Genomic DNA, 27,388 nt, shown 5'->3' with positions numbered 1-27,388 from the left:
TTGTATTGTGGGGTCTTTACACTTGTGACATTGCTGTGAACGTTGTAAGTGCAAACATTGGCAGGTGCAGTCAGAAGAGTCAGATCTGTGCACACCCAGGGCTGTCAGGATGGCCGAGTGGTCTAAGGCGCCAGACTCAAGAGAGCTTGATCTTCAGTGCAACTGAGACTTCTGGTCGCCTCATGGAGGCGTGGGTTCTTTTACACCCTTAAATCGTCCTGTTTTTTGCAGTGCATTCCCACACACCACAATCTTTGCACGGACCTGTAACATATGACGAGAAATCCAGCAACGATCAGGCTGGGCCCTCAATCACAATTCCATGTATTCCTGGAAGGGACACCTCAGGCACACCTTCAGTTAAATTTGCACTCCATCACACAAACTGCCGTGCTGGTTTCTCATTAAGCAGTTGATCCCATCTTTGTTGTGAGGCTTTCCTGCCACCTTTTGGGCGGAGAAGGCACTGTCCCTGCAAAAACACAGGCAGACATGTTCAACAGGGCTTCCTGGTTATGTGGGAGGAGCAGATTGTCATTGGTCCCCCCTTGCGAATTTTAATTTACATAAGGAAGACAGAGAGGTATCTGGGAGTAGGCAGTACACACGGACATTGAACTCTATCTTATGATTTGCAGCCAATTCTAGATTGAGGCAGGAGGAAAGGAGGTGACTTGCCCAAAAATGGCCATCCTGGGAATTTAGCCACCCTGGGGCTCCCAGGTTAGTGTTTCAGTCCTGCGAGCCACTCATATAAATCTCGCCTGATCGAGCCTGATCGAGCGCTGAGTGAGCGTGTTTGAATCCAAGAATCAAATGCCTCTGTCTTAGGAGCAAGAATTGGCAGGCCCTCCCTTGCATCTGGGGTGGAAGTCTATGGGGCAAGTGTCCAGGACTTGCAGAGGAGTACAAGTGCCAGAAAGTGCCACAGTTCTCATCAGCGCCTTTTTTCTGCTCTCTGGCAGCTAGGATATCGACTGATCCCTTCCTTGCAAGAGTGAAAAAAACAACACCTTGAGAGAAAACATGACTTTTTGTGGTTCACATAGAGAGAGAGCAGCCAAATAGCCCTGCTTTGTTTCTGAAAGACGCATCAGAAATTGCTTAAAATGCCAACTGGGGAATCAGGCTCGTTGGTCTAGGGGTATGATTCTCGCTTCGAGTGCGAGAGGTCCCGGATTCAAATCCCGGACGAGCCCATGCTGTGGAATTATTTTTAGGCTTCTTATTATATAGGGCCATTTCTTCTTTTCAATGCTATAAGACGCCGTGTATGGTGAGAAAGTTCCTTTCCCTCTACGCTATTTCCCACTTTTGGCGTATAGAATTTCAGTGCCGGACTTCTTTGCAACTGCTTTTCTGGGGTGGACCATCAGTGTAGGAAAATTAAATGCAAAGTGTTTTTCTAGTGTGGTTTCAGGTATGGTTTTAAAATCGCCTTTTGGAATAAAAGGGGTCCTCGTTGCTTTCTTCCAAAGAAAGAGATCGGGTAAGGAGGGTCCAACTTTGAGCTTCATGGACATTGGCCCTTGGTCTGTGCATTCCAGCCCACTACATGCCAAGAAGATTCCTGCAAGCGTGTCTGTTTCTGTAGTGTAGTGGTTATCACGTTCGCTTTACACGCGAAAGGTCCCTGGTTCGAGACCGGGCAGAAAGAGCAATTTTCTGTTTTTCACACAGTTTGCATTTACTCTCTCAATTTATAGGAAAGCTGAGATAATGGAAGCTGTCTATCCCTCACCAGCGTGACGTACTGTGCTCCAGGGGTATCAGTGACAGCTCAAAAAGAGAAGTGACGATAGTTTGCGCTATTCGTTTGCACGTCCTTGTGTACTGAAGGTTGGGCCTACTTCATGAAAGCAAGGCATGAGAGCAGAAATGGTTTTATTGACCTCACCGAGAGCATACACCTAGAACAAACAAAATGTCTGAAGGATAGAGGCATTTTCATTTCTTGTTCGATGACGGCCATGGAAAAGACAGCAACCATATTGCAGAAGAGAGCAGCATGTGCAGTTGCTTGCTTTGGGTGAAGCATTCACTAACTCGCTGCCAATAACCCCCAGAGCCGGTGCGAAAGGCGAATCTTGTGTGCCTCGGCTCGTTGGTCTAGGGGTATGATTCTCGATTAGGGTGTGAGAGGTCCCGGGTTCAAATCCTGGACGAGCCCTTTTTCAGAGGTAAACATACGAATCCTACTCAAAACTCACAATGCCTGACTATTTCTCATTACACTCGCCGCATTGTTGCACAAAATATTTTGAACCTCATAAGAAACATGGATCACCGTGCTTTTTCTGCCTTCATGCTTAGTCTGTGTGTGTCCCAGGTGATGCTTTCCCAAGCTGTACTTGCTGGCATTTAGGCATCAGATATTTGTCTGTCGATGCCTGCATAAGTCAATTTTTAATACGTCTAATTGCAAGTATGTTGGCTGATATCTCTGCAGTTTTCACACTTGTTCCTCGCTTTCTGAGTGGCTGCTGATACAGCAGAATAGAAGTAGAGAGAACCCTTGAGAGGAACCTTGCTCTAACAGTAAAACACAGCAAGTGAGTTTCTGTAGTGTAGTGGTCATCACGTTCGCCTAACACGCGAAAGGTCCCTGGTTCGAGACCGGGCAGAAACACTGTGCATGAGCTGCTTTTATGTGCACCCTCTAAAACCTTATTATCTCAATGCAAGCTTAAGAAGAGGCGGTCCTTGAACCCAGCGAGCCATGGGAAACTTCCTTTACTTTTGCAAGACGAAACAAAGTAATCCGCATCCATCAGTGGTCGCTCTTGTGCCTAGCTTTTTTTTTGTCATGCCATGTTGTATTGTGGGGTCTTTACACTTGTGACATTGCTGTGAACGTTGTAAGTGCAAACATTGGCAGGTGCAGTCAGAAGAGTCAGATCTGTGCACACCCAGGGCTGTCAGGATGGCCGAGTGGTCTAAGGCGCCAGACTCAAGAGAGCTTGATCTTCAGTGCAACTGAGACTTCTGGTCTCCTCATGGAGGCGTGGGTTCAAATCCCACTTCTGACAGGTTTCTTTTACACCCTTAAATCGTCCTGTTTTTTGCAGTGCATTCCCACACACCACAATCTTTGCACGGACCTGTAACATATGACGAGAAATCCACCAACGATCAGGCTGGGCCCTCAATCACAATTCCATGTATTCCTGGAAGGGACACCTCAGGCACACCTTCAGTTAAATTTGCACTCCATCACACAAACTGCCGTGCTGGTTTCTCATTAAGCAGTTGATCCCATCTTTGTTGTGAGGCTCTCCTGCCACCTTTTGGGCGGAGAAGGCACTGTCCCTGCAACAACACAGGCAGACATGTTCAACAGGGCTTCCTGGTTATGTGGGAGGAGCAGATTGTCATTGGTCCCCCCTTGCGAATTTTAATTTACATAAGGAAGACAGAGAGGTATCTGGGAGTAGGCAGTACACACGGACATTGAACTCTATCTTGTGATTTGCAGCCAATTCTAGATTGAGGCAGGAGGAAAGGAGGTGACTTGCCCAAAAATGGCCATCCTGGGAATTTAGCCACCCTGGGGCTCCCAGGTTAGTGTTTCAGTCCTGCGAGCCACTCATATAAATCTCGCCTGATCGAGCCTGATCGAGCGCTGAGTGAGCGTGTTTGAATCCAAGAATCAAATGCCTCTGTCTTAGGAGCAAGAATTGGCAGGCCCTCCCTTGCATCTGGGGTGGAAGTCTATGGGGCAAGTGTCCAGGACTTGCAGAGGAGTACAAGTGCCAGAAAGTGCCACAGTTCTCATCAGCGCCGTTTTTCTGCTCTCTGGCAGCTAGGATATCGACTGATCCCTTCCTTGCAAGAGTGAAAAAAACAACACCTTGAGAGAAAACATGACTTTTTGTGGTTCACATAGAGAGAGAGCAGCCAAATAGCCCTGCTTTGTTTCTGAAAGACGCATCAGAAATTGCTTAAAATGCCAACTGGGAAATCAGGCTCGTTGGTCTAGGGGTATGATTCTCGCTTCGGGTGCGAGAGGTCCCGGATTCAAATCCCGGACGAGCCCATGCTGTGGAATTATTTTTAGGCTTCTTATTATATAGGGCCATTTCTTCTTTTCAATGCTATAAGACGCCGTGTATGGTGAGAAAGTTCCTTTCCCTCTACGCTATTTCCCACTTTTGGCGTATAGAATTTCAGTGCCGGACTTCTTTGCAACTGCTTTTCTGGGGTGGACCATCAGTGTAGGAAAATTAAATGCAAAGTGTTTTTCTAGTTTGGTTTCAGGTATGGTTTTAAAATCGCCTTTTGGAATAAAAGGGGTCCTCGTTCCTTTCTTCCAAAGAAAGAGATCGGGTAAGGAGGGTCCAACTTTGAGCTTCATGGACATTGGCCCTTGGTCTGTGCATTCCAGCCCACTACATGCCAAGAAGATTCCTGCAAGCGTGTCTGTTTCTGTAGTGTAGTGGTTATCACGTTCGCTTTACACGCGAAAGGTCCCTGGTTCGAGACCGGGCAGAAAGAGCAGTTTTCTGTTTTTCACACAGTTTGCATTTACTCTCTCAATTTATAGGAAAGCTGAGATAATGGAAGCTGTCTATCCCTCACCAGCGTGACGTACTGTGCTCCAGGGGTATCAGTGACAGCTCAAAAAGAGAAGTGACGATAGTTTGCGCTATTCGTTTGCACGTCCTTGTGTACTGAAGGTTGGGCCTACTTCATGAAAGCAAGGCATGAGAGCAGAAATGGTTTTATTGGCCTCACCGAGAGCATACACCTAGAACAAACAAAATGTCTGAAGGATAGAGGCATTTTCATTTCTTGTTCGATGACGGCCATGGAAAAGACAGCAACCATATTGCAGAAGAGAGCAGCATGTGCAGTTGCTTGCTTTGGGTGAAGCATTCACTAACTCGCTGCCAATAACCCCCGGAGCCGGTGCGAAAGGCGACTCTTGTGTGCCTCGGCTCGTTGGTCTAGGGGTATGATTCTCGCTTAGGGTGCGAGAGGTCCCGGGTTCAAATCCCGGACGAGCCCTTTTTCAGAGGTAAACATACGAATCCTACTCAAAACTCACAATGCCTGACTATTTCTCATTACACTCGCCGCATTGTTGCACAAAATATTTTGAACCTCATAAGAAACATGGATCACCATGCTTTTTCTGCCTTCATGCTTAGTCTGTGTGTGTCCCAGGTGATGCTTTCCCAAGCTGTACTTGCTGGCATTTAGGCATCAGATATTTGTCTGTCGATGCCTGCATAAGTCAATTTTTAATACGTCTAATTGCAAGTATGTTGGCTGATATCTCTGCAGTTTTCACACTTGCTCCTCGCTTTCTGAGTGGCTGCTGATACAGCAGAATAGAAGTAGAGAGAACCCTTGAGAGGAACCTTGCTCTAACAGTAAAACACAGCAAGTGAGTTTCTGTAGTGTAGTGGTCATCACGTTCGCCTAACACGCGAAAGGTCCCCGGTTCGAGACTGGGCAGAAACACTGTGCATGAGCTGCTTTTATGTGCACCCTCTAAAACCTTATTATCTCAATGCAAGCTTAAGAAGAGGCGGTCCTTGAACCCAGCGATCCATGGGAAACTTCCTTTACTTTTGCAAGACGAAACAAAGTAATCCGCATCCATCAGTGGTCGCTCTTGTGCCTAGCTTTTTTTTTGTCATGCCATGTTGTATTGTGGGGTCTTTACACTTGTGACATTGCTGTGAACGTTGTAAGTGCAAACATTGGCAGGTGCAGTCAGAAGAGTCAGATCTGTGCACACCCAGGGCTGTCAGGATGGCCGAGTGGTCTAAGGCGCCAGACTCAAGAGAGCTTGATCTTCAGTGCAACTGAGACTTCTGGTCGCCTCATGGAGGCGTGGGTTCTTTTACACCCTTAAATCGTCCTGTTTTTTGCAGTGCATTCCCACACACCACAATCTTTGCACGGACCTGTAACATATGACGAGAAATCCAGCAACGATCAGGCTGGGCCCTCAATCACAATTCCATGTATTCCTGGAAGGGACACCTCAGGCACACCTTCAGTTAAATTTGCACTCCATCACACAAACTGCCGTGCTGGTTTCTCATTAAGCAGTTGATCCCATCTTTGTTGTGAGGCTTTCCTGCCACCTTTTGGGCGGAGAAGGCACTGTCCCTGCAAAAACACAGGCAGACATGTTCAACAGGGCTTCCTGGTTATGTGGGAGGAGCAGATTGTCATTGGTCCCCCCTTGCGAATTTTAATTTACATAAGGAAGACAGAGAGGTATCTGGGAGTAGGCAGTACACACGGACATTGAACTCTATCTTGTGATTTGCAGCCAATTCTAGATTGAGGCAGGAGGAAAGGAGGTGACTTGCCCAAAAATGGCCATCCTGGGAATTTAGCCACCCTGGGGCTCCCAGGTTAGTGTTTCAGTCCTGCGAGCCACTCATATAAATCTCGCCTGATCGAGCCTGATCGAGCGCTGAGTGAGCGTGTTTGAATCCAAGAATCAAATGCCTCTGTCTTAGGAGCAAGAATTGGCAGGCCCTCCCTTGCATCTGGGGTGGAAGTCTATGGGGCAAGTGTCCAGGACTTGCAGAGGAGTACAAGTGCCAGAAAGTGCCACAGTTCTCATCAGCGCCTTTTTTCTGCTCTCTGGCAGCTAGGATATCGACTGATCCCTTCCTTGCAAGAGTGAAAAAAACAACACCTTGAGAGAAAACATGACTTTTTGTGGTTCACATAGAGAGAGAGCAGCCAAATAGCCCTGCTTTGTTTCTGAAAGACGCATCAGAAATTGCTTAAAATGCCAACTGGGGAATCAGGCTCGTTGGTCTAGGGGTATGATTCTCGCTTCGGGTGCGAGAGGTCCCGGATTCAAATCCCGGACGAGCCCATGCTGTGGAATTATTTTTAGGCTTCTTATTATATAGGGCCATTTCTTCTTTTCAATGCTATAAGACGCCGTGTATGGTGAGAAAGTTCCTTTCCCTCTACGCTATTTCCCACTTTTGGCGTATAGAATTTCAGTGCCGGACTTCTTTGCAACTGCTTTTCTGGGGTGGACCATCAGTGTAGGAAAATTAAATGCAAAGTGTTTTTCTAGTGTGGTTTCAGGTATGGTTTTAAAATCGCCTTTTGGAATAAAAGGGGTCCTCGTTGCTTTCTTCCAAAGAAAGAGATCGGGTAAGGAGGGTCCAACTTTGAGCTTCATGGACATTGGCCCTTGGTCTGTGCATTCCAGCCCACTACATGCCAAGAAGATTCCTGCAAGCGTGTCTGTTTCTGTAGTGTAGTGGTTATCACGTTCGCTTTACACGCGAAAGGTCCCTGGTTCGAGACCGGGCAGAAAGAGCAATTTTCTGTTTTTCACACAGTTTGCATTTACTCTCTCAATTTATAGGAAAGCTGAGATAATGGAAGCTGTCTATCCCTCACCAGCGTGACGTACTGTGCTCCAGGGGTATCAGTGACAGCTCAAAAAGAGAAGTGACGATAGTTTGCGCTATTCGTTTGCACGTCCTTGTGTACTGAAGGTTGGGCCTACTTCATGAAAGCAAGGCATGAGAGCAGAAATGGTTTTATTGACCTCACCGAGAGCATACACCTAGAACAAACAAAATGTCTGAAGGATAGAGGCATTTTCATTTCTTGTTCGATGACGGCCATGGAAAAGACAGCAACCATATTGCAGAAGAGAGCAGCATGTGCAGTTGCTTGCTTTGGGTGAAGCATTCACTAACTCGCTGCCAATAACCCCCAGAGCCGGTGCGAAAGGCGAATCTTGTGTGCCTCGGCTCGTTGGTCTAGGGGTATGATTCTCGATTAGGGTGTGAGAGGTCCCGGGTTCAAATCCTGGACGAGCCCTTTTTCAGAGGTAAACATACGAATCCTACTCAAAACTCACAATGCCTGACTATTTCTCATTACACTCGCCGCATTGTTGCACAAAATATTTTGAACCTCATAAGAAACATGGATCACCGTGCTTTTTCTGCCTTCATGCTTAGTCTGTGTGTGTCCCAGGTGATGCTTTCCCAAGCTGTACTTGCTGGCATTTAGGCATCAGATATTTGTCTGTCGATGCCTGCATAAGTCAATTTTTAATACGTCTAATTGCAAGTATGTTGGCTGATATCTCTGCAGTTTTCACACTTGTTCCTCGCTTTCTGAGTGGCTGCTGATACAGCAGAATAGAAGTAGAGAGAACCCTTGAGAGGAACCTTGCTCTAACAGTAAAACACAGCAAGTGAGTTTCTGTAGTGTAGTGGTCATCACGTTCGCCTAACACGCGAAAGGTCCCTGGTTCGAGACCGGGCAGAAACACTGTGCATGAGCTGCTTTTATGTGCACCCTCTAAAACCTTATTATCTCAATGCAAGCTTAAGAAGAGGCGGTCCTTGAACCCAGCGAGCCATGGGAAACTTCCTTTACTTTTGCAAGACGAAACAAAGTAATCCGCATCCATCAGTGGTCGCTCTTGTGCCTAGCTTTTTTTTTGTCATGCCATGTTGTATTGTGGGGTCTTTACACTTGTGACATTGCTGTGAACGTTGTAAGTGCAAACATTGGCAGGTGCAGTCAGAAGAGTCAGATCTGTGCACACCCAGGGCTGTCAGGATGGCCGAGTGGTCTAAGGCGCCAGACTCAAGAGAGCTTGATCTTCAGTGCAACTGAGACTTCTGGTCTCCTCATGGAGGCGTGGGTTCAAATCCCACTTCTGACAGGTTTCTTTTACACCCTTAAATCGTCCTGTTTTTTGCAGTGCATTCCCACACACCACAATCTTTGCACGGACCTGTAACATATGACGAGAAATCCACCAACGATCAGGCTGGGCCCTCAATCACAATTCCATGTATTCCTGGAAGGGACACCTCAGGCACACCTTCAGTTAAATTTGCACTCCATCACACAAACTGCCGTGCTGGTTTCTCATTAAGCAGTTGATCCCATCTTTGTTGTGAGGCTCTCCTGCCACCTTTTGGGCGGAGAAGGCACTGTCCCTGCAACAACACAGGCAGACATGTTCAACAGGGCTTCCTGGTTATGTGGGAGGAGCAGATTGTCATTGGTCCCCCCTTGCGAATTTTAATTTACATAAGGAAGACAGAGAGGTATCTGGGAGTAGGCAGTACACACGGACATTGAACTCTATCTTGTGATTTGCAGCCAATTCTAGATTGAGGCAGGAGGAAAGGAGGTGACTTGCCCAAAAATGGCCATCCTGGGAATTTAGCCACCCTGGGGCTCCCAGGTTAGTGTTTCAGTCCTGCGAGCCACTCATATAAATCTCGCCTGATCGAGCCTGATCGAGCGCTGAGTGAGCGTGTTTGAATCCAAGAATCAAATGCCTCTGTCTTAGGAGCAAGAATTGGCAGGCCCTCCCTTGCATCTGGGGTGGAAGTCTATGGGGCAAGTGTCCAGGACTTGCAGAGGAGTACAAGTGCCAGAAAGTGCCACAGTTCTCATCAGCGCCGTTTTTCTGCTCTCTGGCAGCTAGGATATCGACTGATCCCTTCCTTGCAAGAGTGAAAAAAACAACACCTTGAGAGAAAACATGACTTTTTGTGGTTCACATAGAGAGAGAGCAGCCAAATAGCCCTGCTTTGTTTCTGAAAGACGCATCAGAAATTGCTTAAAATGCCAACTGGGAAATCAGGCTCGTTGGTCTAGGGGTATGATTCTCGCTTCGGGTGCGAGAGGTCCCGGATTCAAATCCTGGACGAGCCCATGCTGTGGAATTATTTTTAGGCTTCTTATTATATAGGGCCATTTCTTCTTTTCAATGCTATAAGACGCCGTGTATGGTGAGAAAGTTCCTTTCCCTCTACGCTATTTCCCACTTTTGGCGTATAGAATTTCAGTGCCGGACTTCTTTGCAACTGCTTTTCTGGGGTGGACCATCAGTGTAGGAAAATTAAATGCAAAGTGTTTTTCTAGTGTGGTTTCAGGTATGGTTTTAAAATCGCCTTTTGGAATAAAAGGGGTCCTCGTTCCTTTCTTCCAAAGAAAGAGATCGGGTAAGGAGGGTCCAACTTTGAGCTTCATGGACATTGGCCCTTGGTCTGTGCATTCCAGCCCACTACATGCCAAGAAGATTCCTGCAAGCGTGTCTGTTTCTGTAGTGTAGTGGTTATCACGTTCGCTTTACACGCGAAAGGTCCCTGGTTCGAGACCGGGCAGAAAGAGCAGTTTTCTGTTTTTCACACAGTTTGCATTTACTCTCTCAATTTATAGGAAAGCTGAGATAATGGAAGCTGTCTATCCCTCATCAGCGTGACGTACTGTGCTCCAGGGGTATCAGTGACAGCTCAAAAAGAGAAGTGACGATAGTTTGCGCTATTCGTTTGCACGTCCTTGTGTACTGAAGGTTGGGCCTACTTCATGAAAGCAAGGCATGAGAGCAGAAATGGTTTTATTGGCCTCACCGAGAGCATACACCTAGAACAAACAAAATGTCTGAAGGATAGAGGCATTTTCATTTCTTGTTCGATGACGGCCATGGAAAAGACAGCAACCATATTGCAGAAGAGAGCAGCATGTGCAGTTGCTTGCTTTGGGTGAAGCATTCTCTAACTCGCTGCCAATAACCCCCGGAGCCGGTGCGAAAGGCGACTCTTGTGTGCCTCGGCTCGTTGGTCTAGGGGTATGATTCTCGATTAGGGTGCGAGAGGTCCCGGGTTCAAATCCCGGACGAGCCCTTTTTCAGAGGTAAACATACGAATCCTACTCAAAACTCACAATGCCTGACTATTTCTCATTACACTCGCCGCATTGTTGCACAAAATATTTTGAACCTCATAAGAAACATGGATCACCGTGCTTTTTCTGCCTTCATGCTTAGTTTGTGTGTGTCCCAGGTGATGCTTTCCCAAGCTGTACTTGCTGGCATTTAGGCATCAGATATTTGTCTGTCGATGCCTGCATAAGTCAATTTTTAATACGTCTAATTGCAAGTATGTTGGCTGATATCTCTGCAGTTTTCACACTTGTTCCTCGCTTTCTGAGTGGCTGCTGATACAGCAGAATAGAAGTAGAGAGAACCCTTGAGAGGAACCTTGCTCTAACAGTAAAACACAGCAAGTGAGTTTCTGTAGTGTAGTGGTCATCACGTTCGCCTAACACGCGAAAGGTCCCCGGTTCGAGACCGGGCAGAAACACTGTGCATGAGCTGCTTTTATGTGCACCCTCTAAAACCTTATTATCTCAATGCAAGCTTAAGAAGAGGCGGTCCTTGAACCCAGCGATCCATGGGACACTTCCTTTACTTTTGCAAGACGAAACAAAGTAATCCGCATCCATCAGTGGTCGCTCTTGTGCCTAGCTTTTTTTTTGTCATGCCATGTTGTATTGTGGGGTCTTTACACTTGTGACATTGCTGTGAACGTTGTAAGTGCAAACATTGGCAGGTGCAGTCAGAAGAGTCAGATCTGTGCACACCCAGGGCTGTCAGGATGGCCGAGTGGTCTAAGGCGCCAGACTCAAGAGAGCTTGATCTTCAGTGCAACTGAGACTTCTGGTCGCCTCATGGAGGCGTGGGTTCAAATCCCACTTCTGACAGGTTTCTTTTACACCCTTAAATCGTCCTGTTTTTTGCAGTGCATTCCCACACACCACAATCTTTGCACGGACCTGTAACATATGACGAGAAATCCAGCAACGATCAGGCTGGGCCCTCAATCACAATTCCATGTATTCCTGGAAGGGACACCTCAGGCACACCTTCAGTTAAATTTGCACTCCATCACACAAACTGCCGTGCTGGTTTCTCATTAAGCAGTTGATCCCATCTTTGTTGTGAGGCTCTCCTGCCACCTTTTGGGCGGAGAAGGCACTGTCCCTGCAACAACACAGGCAGACATGTTCAACAGGGCTTCCTGGTTATGTGGGAGGAGCAGATTGTCATTGGTCCCCCCTTGCGAATTTTAATTTACATAAGGAAGACAGAGAGGTATCTGGGAGTAGGCAGTACACACGGACATTGAACTCTATCTTGTGATTTGCAGCCAATTCTAGATTGAGGCAGGAGGAAAGGAGGTGACTTGCCCAAAAATGGCCATCCTGAGAATTCAGCCACCCTGGGGCTCCCAGGTTAGTGTTTCAGTCCTGCGAGCCACTCATATAAATCTCGCCTGATCGAGCCTGATCGAGCGCTGAGTGAGCGTGTTTGAATCCAAGAATCAAATGCCTCTGTCTTAGGAGCAAGAATTGGCAGGCCCTCCCTTGCATCTGGGGTGGAAGTCTATGGGGCAAGTGTCCAGGACTTGCAGAGGAGTACAAGTGCCAGAAAGTGCCACAGTTCTCATCAGCGCCTTTTTTCTGCTCTCTGGCAGCTAGGATATCGACTGATCCCTTCCTTGCAAGAGTGAAAAAAACAACACCTTGAGAGAAAACATGACTTTTTGTGGTTCACATAGAGAGAGAGCAGCCAAATAGCCCTGCTTTGTTTCTGAAAGACGCATCAGAAATTGCTTAAAATGCCGACTGGGGAATCAGGCTCGTTGGTCTAGGGGTATGATTCTCGCTTCGGGTGCGAGAGGTCCCGGATTCAAATCCCGGACGAGCCCATGCTGTGGAATTATTTTTAGGCTGCTTATTATATAGGGCCATTTCTTCTTTTCAATGCTATAAGACGCCGTGTATGGTGAGAAAGTTCCTTTACCTCTACGCTATTTCCCACTTTTGGCGTATAGAATTTCAGTGCCGGACTTCTTTGCAACTGCTTTTCTGGGGTGGACCATCAGTGTAGGAAAATTAAATGCTAAGTGTTTTTCTAGTGTGGTTTCAGGTATGGTTTTAAAATCGCCTTTTGGAATAAAAGGGGTCCTCGTTCCTTTCTTCCAAAGAAAGAGATCGGGTAAGGAGGGTCCAACTTTGAGCTTCATGGACATTGGCCCTTGGTCTGTGCATTCCAGCCCACTACATGCCAAGAAGATTCCTGCAAGCGTGTCTGTTTCTGTAGTGTAGTGGTTATCACGTTCGCTTTACACGCGAAAGGTCCCTGGTTCGAGACCGGGCAGAAACAGCAGCTTTCTGTTTTTCACACAGTTTGCATTTACTCTCTCAATTTATAGGAAAGCTGAGATAATGGAAGCTGTCTATCCCTCACCAGCGTGACGTACTGTGCTCCAGGGGTATCAGTGACAGCTCAAAAAGAGAAGTGACGATAGTTTGCGCTATTCGTTTGCACGTCCTTGTGTACTGAAGGTTGGGCCTACTTCATGAAAGCAAGGCATGAGAGCAGAAATGGTTTTATTGACCTCACCGAGAGCATACACCTAGAACAAACAAAATGTCTGAAGGATAGAGGCATTTTCATTTCTTGTTCGATGACGGCCATGGAAAAGACAGCAACCATATTGCAGAAGAGAGCAGCATGTGCAGTTGCTTGCTTTGGGTGAAGCATTCACTAACTCGCTGCCAATAACCAAGGGAGCCGGTGCGAAAGGCGACTCTTGTGTGCCTCGGCTCGTTGGTCTAGGGGTATGATTCTCGCTTAGGGTGCGAGAGGTCCCGGGTTCAAATCCCGGACGAGCCCTTTTTCAGAGGTAAACATACGAATCCTACTCAAAACTCACAATGCCTGACTATTTCTCATTACACTCGCCGCATTGTTGCACAAAATATTTTGAACCTCATAAGAAACATGGATCACCGTGCTTTTTCTGCCTTCATGCTTAGTCTGTGTGTGTCCCAGGTGATGCTTTCCCAAGCTGTACTTGCTGGCATTTAGGCATCAGATATTTGTCTGTCGATGCCTGCATAAGTCAATTTTTAATACGCCTAATTGCAAGTATGTTGGCTGATATCTCTGCAGTTTTCACACTTGCTCCTCGCTTTCTGAGTGGCTGCTGATACAGCAGAATAGAAGTAGAGAGAACCCTTGAGAGGAACCTTGCTCTAACAGTAAAACACAGCAAGTGAGTTTCTGTAGTGCAGTGGTCATCACGTTCGCCTAACACGCGAAAGGTCCCCGGTTCGAGACCGGGCAGAAACACTGTGCATGAGCTGCTTTTATGTGCACCCTCTAAAACCCTATTATCTCAATGCAAGCTTAAGAAGAGGCGGTCCTTGAACCCAGCGAGCCATGGGAAACTTCCTTTACTTTGCAAGACGAAACAAAGTAATCCGCATCCATCAGTGGTCGCTCTTGTGCCTAGCTTTTTTTTTGTCATGCCATGTTGTATTGTGGGGTCTTTACACTTGTGACATTGCTGTGAACGTTGTAAGTGCAAACATTGGCAGGTGCAGTCAGAAGAGTCAGATCTGTGCACACCCAGGGCTGTCAGGATGGCCGAGTGGTCTAAGGCGCCAGACTCAAGAGAGCTTGATCTTCAGTGCAACTGAGACTTCTGGTCTCCTCATGGAGGCGTGGGTTCAAATCCCACTTCTGACAGGTTTCTTTTACACCCTTAAATCGTCCTGTTTTTTGCAGTGCATTCCCCACACACCACAATCTTTGCACGGACCTGTAACATATGACGAGAAATCCACCAACGATCAGGCTGGGCCCTCAATCACAATTCCATGTATTCCTGGAAGGGACACCTCAGGCACACCTTCAGTTAAATTTGCACTCCATCACACAAACTGCCGTGCTGGTTTCTCATTAAGCAGTTGATCCCATCTTTGTTGTGAGGCTCTCCTGCCACCTTTTGGGCGGAGAAGGCACTGTCCCTGCAACAACACAGGCAGACATGTTCAACAGGGCTTCCTGGTTATGTGGGAGGAGCAGATTGTCATTGGTCCCCCCTTGCGAATTTTAATTTACATAAGGAAGACAGAGAGGTATCTGGGAGTAGGCAGTACACACGGACATTGAACTCTATCTTGTGATTTGCAGCCAATTCTAGATTGAGGCAGGAGGAAAGGAGGTGACTTGCCCAAAAATGGCCATCCTGGGAATTTAGCCACCCTGGCGCTCCCAGGTTAGTGTTTCAGTCCTGCGAGCCACTCATATAAATCTCGCCTGATCGAGCCTGATCGAGCGCTGAGTGAGCGTGTTTGAATCCAAGAATCAAATGCCTCTGTCTTAGGAGCAAGAATTGGCAGGCCCTCCCTTGCATCTGGGGTGGAAGTCTATGGGGCAAGTGTCCAGGACTTGCAGAGGAGTACAAGTGCCAGAAAGTGCCACAGTTCTCATCAGCGCCGTTTTTCTGCTCTCTGGCAGCTAGGATATCGACTGATCCCTTCCTTGCAAGAGTGAAAAAAACAACACCTTGAGAGAAAACATGACTTTTTGTGGTTCACATAGAGAGAGAGCAGCCAAATAGCCCTGCTTTGTTTCTGAAAGACGCATCAGAAATTGCTTAAAATGCCAACTGGGAAATCAGGCTCGTTGGTCTAGGGGTATGATTCTCGCTTCGGGTGCGAGAGGTCCCGGATTCAAATCCCGGACGAGCCCATGCTGTGGAATTATTTTTAGGCTTCTTATTATATAGGGCCATTTCTTCTTTTCAATGCTATAAGACGCCGTGTATGGTGAGAAAGTTCCTTTCCCTCTACGCTATTTCCCACTTTTGGCGTATAGAATTTCAGTGCCGGACTTCTTTGCAACTGCTTTTCTGGGGTGGACCATCAGTGTAGGAAAATTAAATGCAAAGTGTTTTTCTAGTTTGGTTTCAGGTATGGTTTTAAAATCGCCTTTTGGAATAAAAGGGGTCCTCGTTCCTTTCTTCCAAAGAAAGAGATCGGGTAAGGAGGGTCCAACTTTGAGCTTCATGGACATTGGCCCTTGGTCTGTGCATTCCAGCCCACTACATGCCAAGAAGATTCCTGCAAGCGTGTCTGTTTCTGTAGTGTAGTGGTTATCACGTTCGCTTTACACGCGAAAGGTCCCTGGTTCGAGACCGGGCAGAAAGAGCAGTTTTCTGTTTTTCACACAGTTTGCATTTACTCTCTCAATTTATAGGAAAGCTGAGATAATGGAAGCTGTCTATCCCTCACCAGCGTGACGTACTGTGCTCCAGGGGTATCAGTGACAGCTCAAAAAGAGAAGTGACGATAGTTTGCGCTATTCGTTTGCACGTCCTTGTGTACTGAAGGTTGGGCCTACTTCATGAAAGCAAGGCATGAGAGCAGAAATGGTTTTATTGGCCTCACCGAGAGCATACACCTAGAACAAACAAAATGTCTGAAGGATAGAGGCATTTTCATTTCTTGTTCGATGACGGCCATGGAAAAGACAGCAACCATATTGCAGAAGAGAGCAGCATGTGCAGTTGCTTGCTTTGGGTGAAGCATTCACTAACTCGCTGCCAATAACCCCCGGAGCCGGTGCGAAAGGCGACTCTTGTGTGCCTCGGCTCGTTGGTCTAGGGGTATGATTCTCGCTTAGGGTGCGAGAGGTCCCGGGTTCAAATCCCGGACGAGCCCTTTTTCAGAGGTAAACATACGAATCCTACTCAAAACTCACAATGCCTGACTATTTCTCATTACACTCGCCGCATTGTTGCACAAAATATTTTGAACCTCATAAGAAACATGGATCACCATGCTTTTTCTGCCTTCATGCTTAGTCTGTGTGTGTCCCAGGTGATGCTTTCCCAAGCTGTACTTGCTGGCATTTAGGCATCAGATATTTGTCTGTCGATGCCTGCATAAGTCAATTTTTAATACGTCTAATTGCAAGTATGTTGGCTGATATCTCTGCAGTTTTCACACTTGCTCCTCGCTTTCTGAGTGGCTGCTGATACAGCAGAATAGAAGTAGAGAGAACCCTTGAGAGGAACCTTGCTCTAACAGTAAAACACAGCAAGTGAGTTTCTGTAGTGTAGTGGTCATCACGTTCGCCTAACACGCGAAAGGTCCCCGGTTCGAGACTGGGCAGAAACACTGTGCATGAGCTGCTTTTATGTGCACCCTCTAAAACCTTATTATCTCAATGCAAGCTTAAGAAGAGGCGGTCCTTGAACCCAGCGATCCATGGGAAACTTCCTTTACTTTTGCAAGACGAAACAAAGTAATCCGCATCCATCAGTGGTCGCTCTTGTGCCTAGCTTTTTTTTTGTCATGCCATGTTGTATTGTGGGGTCTTTACACTTGTGACATTGCTGTGAACGTTGTAAGTGCAAACATTGGCAGGTGCAGTCAGAAGAGTCAGATCTGTGCACACCCAGGGCTGTCAGGATGGCCGAGTGGTCTAAGGCGCCAGACTCAAGAGAGCTTGATCTTCAGTGCAACTGAGACTTCTGGTCGCCTCATGGAGGCGTGGGTTCTTTTACACCCTTAAATCGTCCTGTTTTTTGCAGTGCATTCCCACACACCACAATCTTTGCACGGACCTGTAACATATGACGAGAAATCCAGCAACGATCAGGCTGGGCCCTCAATCACAATTCCATGTATTCCTGGAAGGGACACCTCAGGCACACCTTCAGTTAAATTTGCACTCCATCACACAAACTGCCGTGCTGGTTTCTCATTAAGCAGTTGATCCCATCTTTGTTGTGAGGCTTTCCTGCCACCTTTTGGGCGGAGAAGGCACTGTCCCTGCAAAAACACAGGCAGACATGTTCAACAGGGCTTCCTGGTTATGTGGGAGGAGCAGATTGTCATTGGTCCCCCCTTGCGAATTTTAATTTACATAAGGAAGACAGAGAGGTATCTGGGAGTAGGCAGTACACACGGACATTGAACTCTATCTTGTGATTTGCAGCCAATTCTAGATTGAGGCAGGAGGAAAGGAGGTGACTTGCCCAAAAATGGCCATCCTGGGAATTTAGCCACCCTGGGGCTCCCAGGTTAGTGTTTCAGTCCTGCGAGCCACTCATATAAATCTCGCCTGATCGAGCCTGATCGAGCGCTGAGTGAGCGTGTTTGAATCCAAGAATCAAATGCCTCTGTCTTAGGAGCAAGAATTGGCAGGCCCTCCCTTGCATCTGGGGTGGAAGTCTATGGGGCAAGTGTCCAGGACTTGCAGAGGAGTACAAGTGCCAGAAAGTGCCACAGTTCTCATCAGCGCCTTTTTTCTGCTCTCTGGCAGCTAGGATATCGACTGATCCCTTCCTTGCAAGAGTGAAAAAAACAACACCTTGAGAGAAAACATGACTTTTTGTGGTTCACATAGAGAGAGAGCAGCCAAATAGCCCTGCTTTGTTTCTGAAAGACGCATCAGAAATTGCTTAAAATGCCAACTGGGGAATCAGGCTCGTTGGTCTAGGGGTATGATTCTCGCTTCGGGTGCGAGAGGTCCCGGATTCAAATCCCGGACGAGCCCATGCTGTGGAATTATTTTTAGGCTTCTTATTATATAGGGCCATTTCTTCTTTTCAATGCTATAAGACGCCGTGTATGGTGAGAAAGTTCCTTTCCCTCTACGCTATTTCCCACTTTTGGCGTATAGAATTTCAGTGCCGGACTTCTTTGCAACTGCTTTTCTGGGGTGGACCATCAGTGTAGGAAAATTAAATGCAAAGTGTTTTTCTAGTGTGGTTTCAGGTATGGTTTTAAAATCGCCTTTTGGAATAAAAGGGGTCCTCGTTGCTTTCTTCCAAAGAAAGAGATCGGGTAAGGAGGGTCCAACTTTGAGCTTCATGGACATTGGCCCTTGGTCTGTGCATTCCAGCCCACTACATGCCAAGAAGATTCCTGCAAGCGTGTCTGTTTCTGTAGTGTAGTGGTTATCACGTTCGCTTTACACGCGAAAGGTCCCTGGTTCGAGACCGGGCAGAAAGAGCAATTTTCTGTTTTTCACACAGTTTGCATTTACTCTCTCAATTTATAGGAAAGCTGAGATAATGGAAGCTGTCTATCCCTCACCAGCGTGACGTACTGTGCTCCAGGGGTATCAGTGACAGCTCAAAAAGAGAAGTGACGATAGTTTGCGCTATTCGTTTGCACGTCCTTGTGTACTGAAGGTTGGGCCTACTTCATGAAAGCAAGGCATGAGAGCAGAAATGGTTTTATTGACCTCACCGAGAGCATACACCTAGAACAAACAAAATGTCTGAAGGATAGAGGCATTTTCATTTCTTGTTCGATGACGGCCATGGAAAAGACAGCAACCATATTGCAGAAGAGAGCAGCATGTGCAGTTGCTTGCTTTGGGTGAAGCATTCACTAACTCGCTGCCAATAACCCCCAGAGCCGGTGCGAAAGGCGAATCTTGTGTGCCTCGGCTCGTTGGTCTAGGGGTATGATTCTCGATTAGGGTGTGAGAGGTCCCGGGTTCAAATCCTGGACGAGCCCTTTTTCAGAGGTAAACATACGAATCCTACTCAAAACTCACAATGCCTGACTATTTCTCATTACACTCGCCGCATTGTTGCACAAAATATTTTGAACCTCATAAGAAACATGGATCACCGTGCTTTTTCTGCCTTCATGCTTAGTCTGTGTGTGTCCCAGGTGATGCTTTCCCAAGCTGTACTTGCTGGCATTTAGGCATCAGATATTTGTCTGTCGATGCCTGCATAAGTCAATTTTTAATACGTCTAATTGCAAGTATGTTGGCTGATATCTCTGCAGTTTTCACACTTGTTCCTCGCTTTCTGAGTGGCTGCTGATACAGCAGAATAGAAGTAGAGAGAACCCTTGAGAGGAACCTTGCTCTAACAGTAAAACACAGCAAGTGAGTTTCTGTAGTGTAGTGGTCATCACGTTCGCCTAACACGCGAAAGGTCCCTGGTTCGAGACCGGGCAGAAACACTGTGCATGAGCTGCTTTTATGTGCACCCTCTAAAACCTTATTATCTCAATGCAAGCTTAAGAAGAGGCGGTCCTTGAACCCAGCGAGCCATGGGAAACTTCCTTTACTTTTGCAAGACGAAACAAAGTAATCCGCATCCATCAGTGGTCGCTCTTGTGCCTAGCTTTTTTTTTGTCATGCCATGTTGTATTGTGGGGTCTTTACACTTGTGACATTGCTGTGAACGTTGTAAGTGCAAACATTGGCAGGTGCAGTCAGAAGAGTCAGATCTGTGCACACCCAGGGCTGTCAGGATGGCCGAGTGGTCTAAGGCGCCAGACTCAAGAGAGCTTGATCTTCAGTGCAACTGAGACTTCTGGTCTCCTCATGGAGGCGTGGGTTCAAATCCCACTTCTGACAGGTTTCTTTTACACCCTTAAATCGTCCTGTTTTTTGCAGTGCATTCCCACACACCACAATCTTTGCACGGACCTGTAACATATGACGAGAAATCCACCAACGATCAGGCTGGGCCCTCAATCACAATTCCATGTATTCCTGGAAGGGACACCTCAGGCACACCTTCAGTTAAATTTGCACTCCATCACACAAACTGCCGTGCTGGTTTCTCATTAAGCAGTTGATCCCATCTTTGTTGTGAGGCTCTCCTGCCACCTTTTGGGCGGAGAAGGCACTGTCCCTGCAACAACACAGGCAGACATGTTCAACAGGGCTTCCTGGTTATGTGGGAGGAGCAGATTGTCATTGGTCCCCCCTTGCGAATTTTAATTTACATAAGGAAGACAGAGAGGTATCTGGGAGTAGGCAGTACACACGGACATTGAACTCTATCTTGTGATTTGCAGCCAATTCTAGATTGAGGCAGGAGGAAAGGAGGTGACTTGCCCAAAAATGGCCATCCTGGGAATTTAGCCACCCTGGGGCTCCCAGGTTAGTGTTTCAGTCCTGCGAGCCACTCATATAAATCTCGCCTGATCGAGCCTGATCGAGCGCTGAGTGAGCGTGTTTGAATCCAAGAATCAAATGCCTCTGTCTTAGGAGCAAGAATTGGCAGGCCCTCCCTTGCATCTGGGGTGGAAGTCTATGGGGCAAGTGTCCAGGACTTGCAGAGGAGTACAAGTGCCAGAAAGTGCCACAGTTCTCATCAGCGCCGTTTTTCTGCTCTCTGGCAGCTAGGATATCGACTGATCCCTTCCTTGCAAGAGTGAAAAAAACAACACCTTGAGAGAAAACATGACTTTTTGTGGTTCACATAGAGAGAGAGCAGCCAAATAGCCCTGCTTTGTTTCTGAAAGACGCATCAGAAATTGCTTAAAATGCCAACTGGGAAATCAGGCTCGTTGGTCTAGGGGTATGATTCTCGCTTCGGGTGCGAGAGGTCCCGGATTCAAATCCCGGACGAGCCCATGCTGTGGAATTATTTTTAGGCTTCTTATTATATAGGGCCATTTCTTCTTTTCAATGCTATAAGACGCCGTGTATGGTGAGAAAGTTCCTTTCCCTCTACGCTATTTCCCACTTTTGGCGTATAGAATTTCAGTGCCGGACTTCTTTGCAACTGCTTTTCTGGGGTGGACCATCAGTGTAGGAAAATTAAATGCAAAGTGTTTTTCTAGTGTGGTTTCAGGTATGGTTTTAAAATCGCCTTTTGGAATAAAAGGGGTCCTCGTTCCTTTCTTCCAAAGAAAGAGATCGGGTAAGGAGGGTCCAACTTTGAGCTTCATGGACATTGGCCCTTGGTCTGTGCATTCCAGCCCACTACATGCCAAGAAGATTCCTGCAAGCGTGTCTGTTTCTGTAGTGTAGTGGTTATCACGTTCGCTTTACACGCGAAAGGTCCCTGGTTCGAGACCGGGCAGAAAGAGCAGTTTTCTGTTTTTCACACAGTTTGCATTTACTCTCTCAATTTATAGGAAAGCTGAGATAATGGAAGCTGTCTATCCCTCACCAGCGTGACGTACTGTGCTCCAGGGGTATCAGTGACAGCTCAAAAAGAGAAGTGACGATAGTTTGCGCTATTCGTTTGCACGTCCTTGTGTACTGAAGGTTGGGCCTACTTCATGAAAGCAAGGCATGAGAGCAGAAATGGTTTTATTGGCCTCACCGAGAGCATACACCTAGAACAAACAAAATGTCTGAAGGATAGAGGCATTTTCATTTCTTGTTCGATGACGGCCATGGAAAAGACAGCAACCATATTGCAGAAGAGAGCAGCATGTGCAGTTGCTTGCTTTGGGTGAAGCATTCTCTAACTCGCTGCCAATAACCCCCGGAGCCGGTGCGAAAGGCGACTCTTGTGTGCCTCGGCTCGTTGGTCTAGGGGTATGATTCTCGATTAGGGTGCGAGAGGTCCCGGGTTCAAATCCCGGACGAGCCCTTTTTCAGAGGTAAACATACGAATCCTACTCAAAACTCACAATGCCTGACTATTTCTCATTACACTCGCCGCATTGTTGCACAAAATATTTTGAACCTCATAAGAAACATGGATCACCGTGCTTTTTCTGCCTTCATGCTTAGTTTGTGTGTGTCCCAGGTGATGCTTTCCCAAGCTGTACTTGCTGGCATTTAGGCATCAGATATTTGTCTGTCGATGCCTGCATAAGTCAATTTTTAATACGTCTAATTGCAAGTATGTTGGCTGATATCTCTGCAGTTTTCACACTTGTTCCTCGCTTTCTGAGTGGCTGCTGATACAGCAGAATAGAAGTAGAGAGAACCCTTGAGAGGAACCTTGCTCTAACAGTAAAACACAGCAAGTGAGTTTCTGTAGTGTAGTGGTCATCACGTTCGCCTAACACGCGAAAGGTCCCCGGTTCGAGACCGGGCAGAAACACTGTGCATGAGCTGCTTTTATGTGCACCCTCTAAAACCTTATTATCTCAATGCAAGCTTAAGAAGAGGCGGTCCTTGAACCCAGCGATCCATGGGACACTTCCTTTACTTTTGCAAGACGAAACAAAGTAATCCGCATCCATCAGTGGTCGCTCTTGTGCCTAGCTTTTTTTTTGTCATGCCATGTTGTATTGTGGGGTCTTTACACTTGTGACATTGCTGTGAACGTTGTAAGTGCAAACATTGGCAGGTGCAGTCAGAAGAGTCAGATCTGTGCACACCCAGGGCTGTCAGGATGGCCGAGTGGTCTAAGGCGCCAGACTCAAGAGAGCTTGATCTTCAGTGCAACTGAGACTTCTGGTCGCCTCATGGAGGCGTGGGTTCAAATCCCACTTCTGACAGGTTTCTTTTACACCCTTAAATCGTCCTGTTTTTTGCAGTGCATTCCCACACACCACAATCTTTGCACGGACCTGTAACATATGACGAGAAATCCAGCAACGATCAGGCTGGGCCCTCAATCACAATTCCATGTATTCCTGGAAGGGACACCTCAGGCACACCTTCAGTTAAATTTGCACTCCATCACACAAACTGCCGTGCTGGTTTCTCATTAAGCAGTTGATCCCATCTTTGTTGTGAGGCTCTCCTGCCACCTTTTGGGCGGAGAAGGCACTGTCCCTGCAACAACACAGGCAGACATGTTCAACAGGGCTTCCTGGTTATGTGGGAGGAGCAGATTGTCATTGGTCCCCCCTTGCGAATTTTAATTTACATAAGGAAGACAGAGAGGTATCTGGGAGTAGGCAGTACACACGGACATTGAACTCTATCTTGTGATTTGCAGCCAATTCTAGATTGAGGCAGGAGGAAAGGAGGTGACTTGCCCAAAAATGGCCATCCTGAGAATTCAGCCACCCTGGGGCTCCCAGGTTAGTGTTTCAGTCCTGCGAGCCACTCATATAAATCTCGCCTGATCGAGCCTGATCGAGCGCTGAGTGAGCGTGTTTGAATCCAAGAATCAAATGCCTCTGTCTTAGGAGCAAGAATTGGCAGGCCCTCCCTTGCATCTGGGGTGGAAGTCTATGGGGCAAGTGTCCAGGACTTGCAGAGGAGTACAAGTGCCAGAAAGTGCCACAGTTCTCATCAGCGCCTTTTTTCTGCTCTCTGGCAGCTAGGATATCGACTGATCCCTTCCTTGCAAGAGTGAAAAAAACAACACCTTGAGAGAAAACATGACTTTTTGTGGTTCACATAGAGAGAGAGCAGCCAAATAGCCCTGCTTTGTTTCTGAAAGACGCATCAGAAATTGCTTAAAATGCCGACTGGGGAATCAGGCTCGTTGGTCTAGGGGTATGATTCTCGCTTCGGGTGCGAGAGGTCCCGGATTCAAATCCCGGACGAGCCCATGCTGTGGAATTATTTTTAGGCTGCTTATTATATAGGGCCATTTCTTCTTTTCAATGCTATAAGACGCCGTGTATGGTGAGAAAGTTCCTTTACCTCTACGCTATTTCCCACTTTTGGCGTATAGAATTTCAGTGCCGGACTTCTTTGCAACTGCTTTTCTGGGGTGGACCATCAGTGTAGGAAAATTAAATGCTAAGTGTTTTTCTAGTGTGGTTTCAGGTATGGTTTTAAAATCGCCTTTTGGAATAAAAGGGGTCCTCGTTCCTTTCTTCCAAAGAAAGAGATCGGGTAAGGAGGGTCCAACTTTGAGCTTCATGGACATTGGCCCTTGGTCTGTGCATTCCAGCCCACTACATGCCAAGAAGATTCCTGCAAGCGTGTCTGTTTCTGTAGTGTAGTGGTTATCACGTTCGCTTTACACGCGAAAGGTCCCTGGTTCGAGACCGGGCAGAAACAGCAGCTTTCTGTTTTTCACACAGTTTGCATTTACTCTCTCAATTTATAGGAAAGCTGAGATAATGGAAGCTGTCTATCCCTCACCAGCGTGACGTACTGTGCTCCAGGGGTATCAGTGACAGCTCAAAAAGAGAAGTGACGATAGTTTGCGCTATTCGTTTGCACGTCCTTGTGTACTGAAGGTTGGGCCTACTTCATGAAAGCAAGGCATGAGAGCAGAAATGGTTTTATTGACCTCACCGAGAGCATACACCTAGAACAAACAAAATGTCTGAAGGATAGAGGCATTTTCATTTCTTGTTCGATGACGGCCATGGAAAAGACAGCAACCATATTGCAGAAGAGAGCAGCATGTGCAGTTGCTTGCTTTGGGTGAAGCATTCACTAACTCGCTGCCAATAACCAAGGGAGCCGGTGCGAAAGGCGACTCTTGTGTGCCTCGGCTCGTTGGTCTAGGGGTATGATTCTCGCTTAGGGTGCGAGAGGTCCCGGGTTCAAATCCCGGACGAGCCCTTTTTCAGAGGTAAACATACGAATCCTACTCAAAACTCACAATGCCTGACTATTTCTCATTACACTCGCCGCATTGTTGCACAAAATATTTTGAACCTCATAAGAAACATGGATCACCGTGCTTTTTCTGCCTTCATGCTTAGTCTGTGTGTGTCCCAGGTGATGCTTTCCCAAGCTGTACTTGCTGGCATTTAGGCATCAGATATTTGTCTGTCGATGCCTGCATAAGTCAATTTTTAATACGCCTAATTGCAAGTATGTTGGCTGATATCTCTGCAGTTTTCACACTTGCTCCTCGCTTTCTGAGTGGCTGCTGATACAGCAGAATAGAAGTAGAGAGAACCCTTGAGAGGAACCTTGCTCTAACAGTAAAACACAGCAAGTGAGTTTCTGTAGTGCAGTGGTCATCACGTTCGCCTAACACGCGAAAGGTCCCCGGTTCGAGACCGGGCAGAAACACTGTGCATGAGCTGCTTTTATGTGCACCCTCTAAAACCCTATTATCTCAATGCAAGCTTAAGAAGAGGCGGTCCTTGAACCCAGCGAGCCATGGGAAACTTCCTTTACTTTTGCAAGACGAAACAAAGTAATCCGCATCCATCAGTGGTCGCTCTTGTGCCTAGCTTTTTTTTTGTCATGCCATGTTGTATTGTGGGGTCTTTACACTTGTGACATTGCTGTGAACGTTGTAAGTGCAAACATTGGCAGGTGCAGTCAGAAGAGTCAGATCTGTGCACACCCAGGGCTGTCAGGATGGCCGAGTGGTCTAAGGCGCCAGACTCAAGAGAGCTTGATCTTCAGTGCAACTGAGACTTCTGGTCTCCTCATGGAGGCGTGGGTTCAAATCCCACTTCTGACAGGTTTCTTTTACACCCTTAAATCGTCCTGTTTTTTGCAGTGCATTCCCCACACACCACAATCTTTGCACGGACCTGTAACATATGACGAGAAATCCACCAACGATCAGGCTGGGCCCTCAATCACAATTCCATGTATTCCTGGAAGGGACACCTCAGGCACACCTTCAGTTAAATTTGCACTCCATCACACAAACTGCCGTGCTGGTTTCTCATTAAGCAGTTGATCCCATCTTTGTTGTGAGGCTCTCCTGCCACCTTTTGGGCGGAGAAGGCACTGTCCCTGCAACAACACAGGCAGACATGTTCAACAGGGCTTCCTGGTTATGTGGGAGGAGCAGATTGTCATTGGTCCCCCCTTGCGAATTTTAATTTACATAAGGAAGACAGAGAGGTATCTGGGAGTAGGCAGTACACACGGACATTGAACTCTATCTTGTGATTTGCAGCCAATTCTAGATTGAGGCAGGAGGAAAGGAGGTGACTTGCCCAAAAATGGCCATCCTGGGAATTTAGCCACCCTGGCGCTCCCAGGTTAGTGTTTCAGTCCTGCGAGCCACTCATATAAATCTCGCCTGATCGAGCCTGATCGAGCGCTGAGTGAGCGTGTTTGAATCCAAGAATCAAATGCCTCTGTCTTAGGAGCAAGAATTGGCAGGCCCTCCCTTGCATCTGGGGTGGAAGTCTATGGGGCAAGTGTCCAGGACTTGCAGAGGAGTACAAGTGCCAGAAAGTGCCACAGTTCTCATCAGCGCCTTTTTTCTGCTCTCTGGCAGCTAGGATATCGACTGATCCCTTCCTTGCAAGAGTGAAAAAAACAACACCTTGAGAGAAAACATGACTTTTTGTGGTTCACATAGAGAGAGAGCAGCCAAATAGCCCTGCTTTGTTTCTGAAAGACGCATCAGAAATTGCTTAAAATGCCAACTGGGGAATCAGGCTCGTTGGTCTAGGGGTATGATTCTCGCTTCGGGTGCGAGAGGTCCCGGATTCAAATCCCGGACGAGCCCATGCTGTGGAATTATTTTTAGGCTTCTTATTATATAGGGCCATTTCTTCTTTTCAATGCTATAAGACGCCGTGTATGGTGAGAAAGTTCCTTTCCCTCTACGCTATTTCCCACTTTTGGCGTATAGAATTTCAGTGCCGGACTTCTTTGCAACTGCTTTTCTGGGGTGGACCATCAGTGTAGGAAAATTAAATGCAAAGTGTTTTTCTAGTGTGGTTTCAGGTATGGTTTTAAAATCGCCTTTTGGAATAAAAGGGGTCCTCGTTCCTTTCTTCCAAAGAAAGAGATCGGGTAAGGAGGGTCCAACTTTGAGCTTCATGGACATTGGCCCTTGGTCTGTGCATTCCAGCCCACTACATGCCAAGAAGATTCCTGCAAGCGTGTCTGTTTCTGTAGTGTAGTGGTTATCACGTTCGCTTTACACGCGAAAGGTCCCTGGTTCGAGACCGGGCAGAAAGAGCAGTTTTCTGTTTTTCACACAGTTTGCATTTACTCTCTCAATTTATAGGAAAGCTGAGATAATGGAAGCTGTCTATCCCTCACCAGCGTGACGTACTGTGCTCCAGGGGTATCAGTGACAGCTCAAAAAGAGAAGTGACGATAGTTTGCGCTATTCGTTTGCACGTCCTTGTGTACTGAAGGTTGGGCCTACTTCATGAAAGCAAGGCATGAGAGCAGAAATGGTTTTATTGACCTCACCGA

General features: G+C 47.0%; 19 non-coding genes across 19 annotated transcripts; all 19 read left to right on the top strand.

Moving 5' to 3' along the window:
• Nucleotides 1-1,127: 1,127 nt before the first annotated feature.
• Nucleotides 1,128-1,199, top strand: TRNAS-CGA (transfer RNA serine (anticodon CGA)). Its single transcript has one exon. It is a non-coding gene; the product is annotated as a tRNA-Ser (tRNA).
• Nucleotides 1,200-2,556: 1,357 nt separating this feature from the next.
• Nucleotides 2,557-2,629, top strand: TRNAV-AAC (transfer RNA valine (anticodon AAC)). Its single transcript has one exon. It is a non-coding gene; the product is annotated as a tRNA-Val (tRNA).
• Nucleotides 2,630-2,917: 288 nt separating this feature from the next.
• On the top strand, nt 2,918-3,029 carry TRNAL-CAA (transfer RNA leucine (anticodon CAA)). The gene is made up of 2 exons: nt 2,918-2,955; nt 2,984-3,029. It is a non-coding gene; the product is annotated as a tRNA-Leu (tRNA).
• A 1,906-nt stretch (nt 3,030-4,935) lies between these two features.
• Nucleotides 4,936-5,007, top strand: TRNAP-AGG (transfer RNA proline (anticodon AGG)). Its single transcript has one exon. It is a non-coding gene; the product is annotated as a tRNA-Pro (tRNA).
• A 3,200-nt stretch (nt 5,008-8,207) lies between these two features.
• Nucleotides 8,208-8,280, top strand: TRNAV-AAC (transfer RNA valine (anticodon AAC)). Its single transcript has one exon. It is a non-coding gene; the product is annotated as a tRNA-Val (tRNA).
• Nucleotides 8,281-8,568: 288 nt separating this feature from the next.
• On the top strand, nt 8,569-8,680 carry TRNAL-CAA (transfer RNA leucine (anticodon CAA)). Its single transcript has 2 exons — nt 8,569-8,606; nt 8,635-8,680. It is a non-coding gene; the product is annotated as a tRNA-Leu (tRNA).
• Nucleotides 8,681-11,044: 2,364 nt separating this feature from the next.
• TRNAV-AAC (transfer RNA valine (anticodon AAC)) lies at nt 11,045-11,117 on the top strand. The gene has a single exon. It is a non-coding gene; the product is annotated as a tRNA-Val (tRNA).
• Nucleotides 11,118-12,909: 1,792 nt separating this feature from the next.
• On the top strand, nt 12,910-12,982 carry TRNAV-UAC (transfer RNA valine (anticodon UAC)). Its single transcript has one exon. It is a non-coding gene; the product is annotated as a tRNA-Val (tRNA).
• Nucleotides 12,983-13,423: 441 nt separating this feature from the next.
• Nucleotides 13,424-13,495, top strand: TRNAP-AGG (transfer RNA proline (anticodon AGG)). Its single transcript has one exon. It is a non-coding gene; the product is annotated as a tRNA-Pro (tRNA).
• Nucleotides 13,496-13,881: 386 nt separating this feature from the next.
• On the top strand, nt 13,882-13,954 carry TRNAV-AAC (transfer RNA valine (anticodon AAC)). The gene has a single exon. It is a non-coding gene; the product is annotated as a tRNA-Val (tRNA).
• A 287-nt stretch (nt 13,955-14,241) lies between these two features.
• On the top strand, nt 14,242-14,353 carry TRNAL-CAA (transfer RNA leucine (anticodon CAA)). The gene is made up of 2 exons: nt 14,242-14,279; nt 14,308-14,353. It is a non-coding gene; the product is annotated as a tRNA-Leu (tRNA).
• Nucleotides 14,354-16,260: 1,907 nt separating this feature from the next.
• TRNAP-AGG (transfer RNA proline (anticodon AGG)) lies at nt 16,261-16,332 on the top strand. The gene has a single exon. It is a non-coding gene; the product is annotated as a tRNA-Pro (tRNA).
• A 3,200-nt stretch (nt 16,333-19,532) lies between these two features.
• On the top strand, nt 19,533-19,605 carry TRNAV-AAC (transfer RNA valine (anticodon AAC)). The gene has a single exon. It is a non-coding gene; the product is annotated as a tRNA-Val (tRNA).
• A 288-nt stretch (nt 19,606-19,893) lies between these two features.
• TRNAL-CAA (transfer RNA leucine (anticodon CAA)) lies at nt 19,894-20,005 on the top strand. Its single transcript has 2 exons — nt 19,894-19,931; nt 19,960-20,005. It is a non-coding gene; the product is annotated as a tRNA-Leu (tRNA).
• Nucleotides 20,006-22,369: 2,364 nt separating this feature from the next.
• On the top strand, nt 22,370-22,442 carry TRNAV-AAC (transfer RNA valine (anticodon AAC)). Its single transcript has one exon. It is a non-coding gene; the product is annotated as a tRNA-Val (tRNA).
• Nucleotides 22,443-24,234: 1,792 nt separating this feature from the next.
• Nucleotides 24,235-24,307, top strand: TRNAV-UAC (transfer RNA valine (anticodon UAC)). The gene has a single exon. It is a non-coding gene; the product is annotated as a tRNA-Val (tRNA).
• A 441-nt stretch (nt 24,308-24,748) lies between these two features.
• On the top strand, nt 24,749-24,820 carry TRNAP-AGG (transfer RNA proline (anticodon AGG)). Its single transcript has one exon. It is a non-coding gene; the product is annotated as a tRNA-Pro (tRNA).
• Nucleotides 24,821-25,206: 386 nt separating this feature from the next.
• On the top strand, nt 25,207-25,279 carry TRNAV-AAC (transfer RNA valine (anticodon AAC)). The gene has a single exon. It is a non-coding gene; the product is annotated as a tRNA-Val (tRNA).
• Nucleotides 25,280-25,567: 288 nt separating this feature from the next.
• Nucleotides 25,568-25,679, top strand: TRNAL-CAA (transfer RNA leucine (anticodon CAA)). The gene is made up of 2 exons: nt 25,568-25,605; nt 25,634-25,679. It is a non-coding gene; the product is annotated as a tRNA-Leu (tRNA).
• Nucleotides 25,680-27,388: the final 1,709 nt, after the last annotated feature.

The sequence above is a fragment of the Triturus cristatus genome, chromosome 10 (assembly GCF_964204655.1).
Source record: "Triturus cristatus chromosome 10, aTriCri1.1, whole genome shotgun sequence".
Lineage (NCBI taxonomy): Eukaryota > Metazoa > Chordata > Amphibia > Caudata > Salamandridae > Triturus > Triturus cristatus.
Note: the sequence above shows the minus strand (reverse complement) of the source record. Positions and strands in the feature narration are given on the sequence as shown.